A 6,534-nucleotide genomic window follows, 5' to 3' on the forward strand; every position below is an offset into this window, starting at 1 on the left:
GTGCAGTGCCCTTTTTTGGAGCAACGTACGAGTAGTGCCCGTGGATTATGACCCCGCGACCCCAATCTACGTGGCGGTCCGCAATTCGCTACTTCATACTGACTGGCGTCCGGCATCGTCCCGAATTTGGCCACAATCTGCTCTCGGGACCCCTATAGGGCTCCCTGACCTGCTCCATCTCCGCCATCGTCAATGTACTGCGCATCCACCCAGGCCAGGACTGCACTTACTTACGGGAAGGAGTATTTGCAAGATGGAACCTGGGAGCTGGAAGACGACGAAGAGGAAGCGTGGGAATCCGGCGGCAATGGCTGGGATGTAAGTCCAACATTGCTGGTGCCAGAGTAGCCACTGCTTGCTTATAAGGGAATCATGTGTGTTGCCTTTTTGCCTTTTCCGACGTCCTCCTCCGACTGTACTCCCGATCCCAGGACTGAACTTACGGGAAGGAGTGCTTGCAAGATGGGAAACGAAGAAGAAGAAGCCGCTGAATCCGGCGGCAATGGCTGGGATGTAAGTGCAACATTGCTGGTGCTAGAGTTGCCACTGCTTGTTTATAAGGGATTCATGTGTGTTGCCCTTTTTTGCCTTCTCCCATGTTCTCCTCCGACTGTACTGGTGAACGCTGTCACATATGTTGCCCTTTCCAGGCAGTAGAAGGGGGGGGGGGGGGCAGCACATCCTGGCATCCAGGAATGCTAGGCCCTAGGAACTAGGCAATCTGACCTTTCCTCTTACCCCAATAATGGTATGGATGGGGAGTTCTTGAACATCCTCAGTCTTGTTAGAGTGAACTGTGCAACTCGGCAATCAGTGATAGCAGAGGACCAATGCCGATGGCGATGCTCCTTCCTTTTTCTCTGTCACAGGCTGCGTTCTGGAGAAGAAGCGTTATTTCTGCATTCCAAGAAGGACGGCACAATGGTGAGTGGAACTTCGTTGGTGTGCAGCCTTGCTAGTTGAATTGTAAATCAACCATTCTTCCTGTCTCTGACTTCTTCAATGTCCTCCTCAGTGTCGGACTGTCCGCGTCGCATTGAACTGGTCCGATGAGGCTGCTATTGCACACACAGTGAGGGAACTCCCATACGGGAACTCGGAAGTACTGCTACAGTACAGGTAAGGTGGCCATTGCTTATGTGCGTGCGCCGTTGTCAAACTTCTAAGCCAGCTGTACTCCAACCTACATGGAGTCTGAAAGTAGTCAGCTGGCGAACTACAATTGAAGTTTAGACGTTATATGCCGCGGCTTGGTCAGCTTTTTCAGTTTCACAATGCATTGCACTCAGCACCGCTTCTCGGAGTATCTTGTCAGGATAGCTTTGGAACGCATCCTCCCCAGTGGGGGAACGGCAAATGTGCTGTTCATTTTAGACTTGCTTTTATGGTACGTACAAATCCCATTGAAAAGACATAGTGGAGACCAGAAACTGCAAATAGATGTTGGGAACCGCGAAGACCACCCTTCCTTGTCAAGTTCCCTGAGGGTGTGGAGGGGGGGGGGGAGCGGAGGAGGGACATTCCTGCACTGCTTAAAGCAGGATTCACAGGAGCATTTTCAGACATTGCTTGTACATTTGTACCAGTTGTAACCGACAAACGCATTCTCATTGAGGTTTGACTTGAGGCACGTCAGCAAGGCGCTGTTGCATCGCTGACGTCTTGTCGTGATTCTGTGAATGGTATTTTGTGCGAGTTTGCATCGCACGCAGAATCGCAGGTCGTGTCGCATTGCGCAGCACACTGCCAAATTGCTCCTGTGAATCCCACGTGAATGGAAATTCCAATGGGAATGTAATCCATTGCCAACAGGTGTATTCCCGAGCTGCGCATCATACTGCAAAATTGCTCCTGTGCATGCAAATGGATTTCATTGCTCTTCTGTAGTTTGGGAAATTCTCGATTATGATAATTCTGCGTGTGTGTGTACACCAGCCCTGAACATACATGTAGGTGACCCATTTGTGGTGTCTCATAGCCTACCTCACGACCTTATGCTTTCTTTCTGTATCACGTGTATCTTGCAGGTATATCACCCCGTGACGACCACATCGAAGTCTGAAATTGAAGTGTGAAGATGCTTCAGCAACCCCTTCATATTTTTCCATTGCTTTTATTGTGCTTCTACTGTGCATGTGTGTAACCTGTGGGGTATGCATGTGATGACAATGTATGCCGATGACACGGTCAGATTTTGTCCATGCGTGTAACGTACACCTGCATGCTATCGTTGAAAAGGATCTGCCACTTACGATCTTCGGACGAGTCTGGTGTATGGTGGCCACTTCTTTGCTCGTCTTTGTATGACATTACAATAATTCTGTATTCACTGCTTCCATGGTGTGGTCTGCAAACTGCAATCCTTAGGCAAATATCATCACGGTTTGCAATGTTGTGCTTTGGCTGCTAGCTTACCTACACATTGTAGTTGAATTATTTTTGTTTCACAACTGACTTCCTGAAGTATGGTGGCCACTGCTTTGCATGGCATTATACAATGTTCATCAAGAATTTCCTGTTTGGGTCGTGTGTGTGTGTGCGTGCCCATGTGTGTGTGTGCCATGTCCATGTGCGTGTTTGTCACAAGGTGTCTGTGTGCGGGGTAGCGAGGTGGGGAGGGCTGGAATGTATCAGTGTGCTACTGCAGTTGCATGGCTACATACAGTGCATCGCGCGCGTGCTCACCATGTTTATCTTCGGAGCTGGGCTAGGGTGGGGGAGGGAACAGAAAAAGAGCTGAAATTACCCATATAAAAACCGCTCTGTGAGCGGTTCTGAAAAACCTCTACTGGTGCAGCCCCGTCGTAAAAGTAAGAAATTAGAACTGGCGCATTGTCCTCCCAAATGTGAACTGATCCACCTAAATCGCGATTGACGGGACCCGAACGCACCAGTAGCACGAGGTCGGGAGGGCACAGGATCACAGCCGGCGTCGGCGCTCAGAGAACAAGTTACCATACAACACTTAGATCTACCCCGAAGCCCACCTTTGCCGATTTGGCTTTGGCTATGGACCACCGTCCCCAGTACAGCTGCATCCACAGGTAGGAACCTCGTGCTACTGGTGCGTTCGGGTCCCGTCAATCGCGATTTAGGTGGATCAGTTCACATTTGGGAGGACAATGCGCCAGTTCTAATTTCTTACTTTTACGACGGGGCTGCACCAGTAGAGGTTTTTCAGAACCGCTCACAGAGCGGTTTTTATATGGGTAATGGATTCTATACTGAGTCCTACATATATATTATGGTTGTGTGGTGCAAACCTCTAAATAAGGACCACCTGCCACTAAAGACCGCTTTCTCGAACCCATGGGGCGGTCGTTAGTTACAGATTTCACTGTAAATTATTATTATTATTATTTATTAAATTTTTAATAGGGCATTCCCACAGGCCTAAGGCCTTCTTACGGGGTACCCTATATGTTTTAAATACGCCCCAAAAATTTGGTCCACCGTACGTGAAAGTGGGTGCTTAGCTGCACTTGGAAGAAGCTGAGAAAAAATTCTCTGAAGTTTGATCTTTCCAACATGTGTGGATAAAGACAGATCACACAGCAACATCACCACAGCATCAATCGTGGATGCATTTCAATATTTTATTCATTTCTATTTTATGTTCTCCCCATATAAGAGTGTTTTATTTGTTTTTCATCCGTAGTTACGTATGTTCACTGTAACGGTTGCGAACATACTCCTTTCACGTTATCTCCCACGTGTTTATTACTATTGTAGTTTTCCATAACCAATAAATGAATGGTTACTGCACAGTTTTTTTCTCTTGGTTAGGAGTCATCCACAATTATCAAACTTTGTGGGGTGGGAGGGGTTGACCAATTTCGTTTCAGAAAACATTGATGCGTGTACCGTAGTTCCGCGCATATACATGTAAGCCCATGGGCTAATATATGAAATAATGCATTTTCCGGGAAAATAAATCAGTAATAATGGTTCGTTTTTTAGCCCTGGGCCTATATTCGAATTTTGAAGGCAGCTAGCACGTGAAAAAGCACAAGTCCGTCCGCGGTTGTCCGCCTACCATAGGTAGGCCCCGGCGGATAATGCTAGTTATTTTCGGCAATTATGCTACTAGCACTGCTAGTAAAAGTGGCACATTATGCTAGTTTTAATGCTCGTTATGCTCGTTATGCTCAATTTAATGTCACTTTATATGGGGTCAAAAAGTGTCACGGATGGACTTCACGCAACTCCACTAACAGCAACACCATTAACAGCTGCACAGTCTGGGACCAAGGCAAGAACCTTGTGGCCTGGAACTTGCAGCTGTGTTGACAAAACTGTGATGAGCTCTCGAGCTAGTTCGGTACCAGCTAGGCTTTAGGACAGTACAGAGAAAGGTACGAGGCGTTGGTGTATGTTGAAATCGCCATCGACGTAGCGGAGGACAACAGCAAGCGCCTCACCAAGGCGTCAAGTACCATCGAAAATAACGGTGAGATGAGCTGCAGATGCAATCTTCTTCTTGATGGTAGACTGCGCATTCTGCAACAGGAATGGCACCAACTGTGCCATGTGAGTGCTGCATGTACGTCATGCGTTAGTAGTTGCTTTCAAGCAACGGACAAAGGTGGTCTATCTTACTCAGAGGCACACCTGCTTTGAGGAAAGACTCTACAACACTGGCTCTTCGAATGAGGACATCATTGGCTACAGCACCAGACAGCCCTGTTCCTGCCAGCTCCTTTTTATGGTCTGTAGTGTACTTCTCCCACGAAGCTGTTAGCGCTCGCTGGTATAGCTGGGCTCGTGACTTTCGCTCTTTGGCCGTCTTGTGCTATTGACTCGAAATGTGTGATTTCCCAATGCTGTTCTTCGGTTGAACTGTCTGGCTGCAGGCACTGCAGTAAATCTTCCCACTGGACACGTTCAAATATTCCCCTGGAAATAGCTGCACGCGATGGTGGACGCTGACACGAGGTGTCAATGTGGAACTTCCACCGGCAATTCGCCCACGCTTAGCGACGGACTCCTTCCCACTTCTCTGGAAAGATCGTTTTCGGGAAATCGCTGCTCTGGCTGGTTCGGGAAGACGTTCACACGCTGTCCTGACCTCGTCCTCTTCGGACTCTGATTCTGATGCGTCTTCATCGACAAACTCGGAATCAAAGTGATCATCGCTACTGCTTAGGGCGCGTTCAGACTACCGATAAAAAGTGACGGAATCGAAAAGTTGCCAAGGTGATTTGATCACGTGACGTTACTGGCACGTTACCGGCGGAAGAGTTTTACTGCCGCGGCTGCTGCGGCAGTAAAGTTTTCCCGGCAGTAAAAAAGTGCTCAGGCTGCATGCGCGCTGTGAAAAAGGGAAAATCCCTTCTCAGCGCCGCGGTGAGAGGTGCAAAACGTGCGTACCGGTAACGTTACTTTATCTGTAGTGTGAATGTCCTTCACGGTTTATCGGCATTCACGGTTTGACGGGGTTCACGGTAGTCTGAACGCGCCCTTACTAGATCAACAATGTCTCTGGCTGCTTGCTCGGACATAGCCATGACGTGTGTTCTTCATCAGCTAACAAAGAATAATAAGCAAAAGTTATAGTTGGTGGAAACGAAACGCTCCCATTCTCACCCATCACAAGTTTTTTTTTCCCAACGCTTGTGCCCAGACTCCCCGCCAGAGTCATAGATCTACTACTATACTAGTACAACCAAGAGTACATAAATGTTTATCTACTCTTGGTACAACTAATTTTACTTACAAGTAAGTATTAGTTACCTGGTTACAGTCAGTAGTAGAGGGCTACAATATTTTCAAGTGAGCCAGTGTTGTCGGATGCAAACACAGTTCTATTATTAGTTTGCGTGTATATTTCTCTGCAATCGACTGGTCCCGTACGGATCCGATCGACCGTCCTCACCACTGCAGTCTGTACTGCCACATTATCATCATCATGCATGATCAAGGCTGCGCGCCCGCCTCGCGAAAATCCGCATGTTTTGCAACAATATGCTAGTTTTCGCAAGAATATGCTAGTTTTCTGCAAAACCTGCTGATTATTGGAAAGGCCTCCTGTCTGAAGCCTTTCCATACTGGTACTCGATGTTCCAGTTTTGTGACACGAGAATGGCACGAGAATTAGTGTACCGCTGAGTGTACCGCTATACACGTGGTCGACACATAGTCGACACTTTGTTGATACTTTTTTGACACGTGACCCCGTCAACGGTCTGCTTTGTGCCAATGCCACTCGGTAAACGCCGATGCCGCGTACGACAAAGACGACTATCCCGTACGCGAAATAGTTGAGAACTGCATGACGTGGACCTGACGGCAAGGCCTAAGGACAACTGCGAGGAGACCCCTTTCGGTCGACGGGAAGGAGAACTGCATGCAGAAGTCGACGAAGTCAAACGAGGAGGCCCCTTTCCGTACCCCGTACTGCAAAGTGCCATTGATGGATGCCTTTTGCACCTTGAACGACCCCTTAAACGCTGTCGCGGCGACTATCCCGTACGCGAAATAGTTGAGAACTACTGACGTGGATCTTTTGCACCTGGAACGGCCCCGTAAACGCTG

General features: G+C 48.2%; 1 long non-coding RNA gene across 1 annotated transcript; it reads left to right on the plus strand.

Moving 5' to 3' along the window:
• Window positions 1–275: 275 nt before the first annotated feature.
• LOC135820554 (uncharacterized) lies at window positions 276–2,504 on the plus strand. Its single transcript, XR_010554105.1, has 4 exons — window positions 276–513; window positions 870–924; window positions 1,016–1,119; window positions 2,028–2,504. It is a non-coding gene; the product is annotated as an uncharacterized LOC135820554 (long non-coding RNA).
• The last annotated feature ends 4,030 nt before the right edge of the window (window positions 2,505–6,534 follow it).

Source organism: Sycon ciliatum, chromosome 7 (genome assembly GCF_964019385.1).
Source record: "Sycon ciliatum chromosome 7, ocSycCili1.1, whole genome shotgun sequence".
NCBI lineage: Eukaryota > Metazoa > Porifera > Calcarea > Leucosolenida > Sycettidae > Sycon > Sycon ciliatum.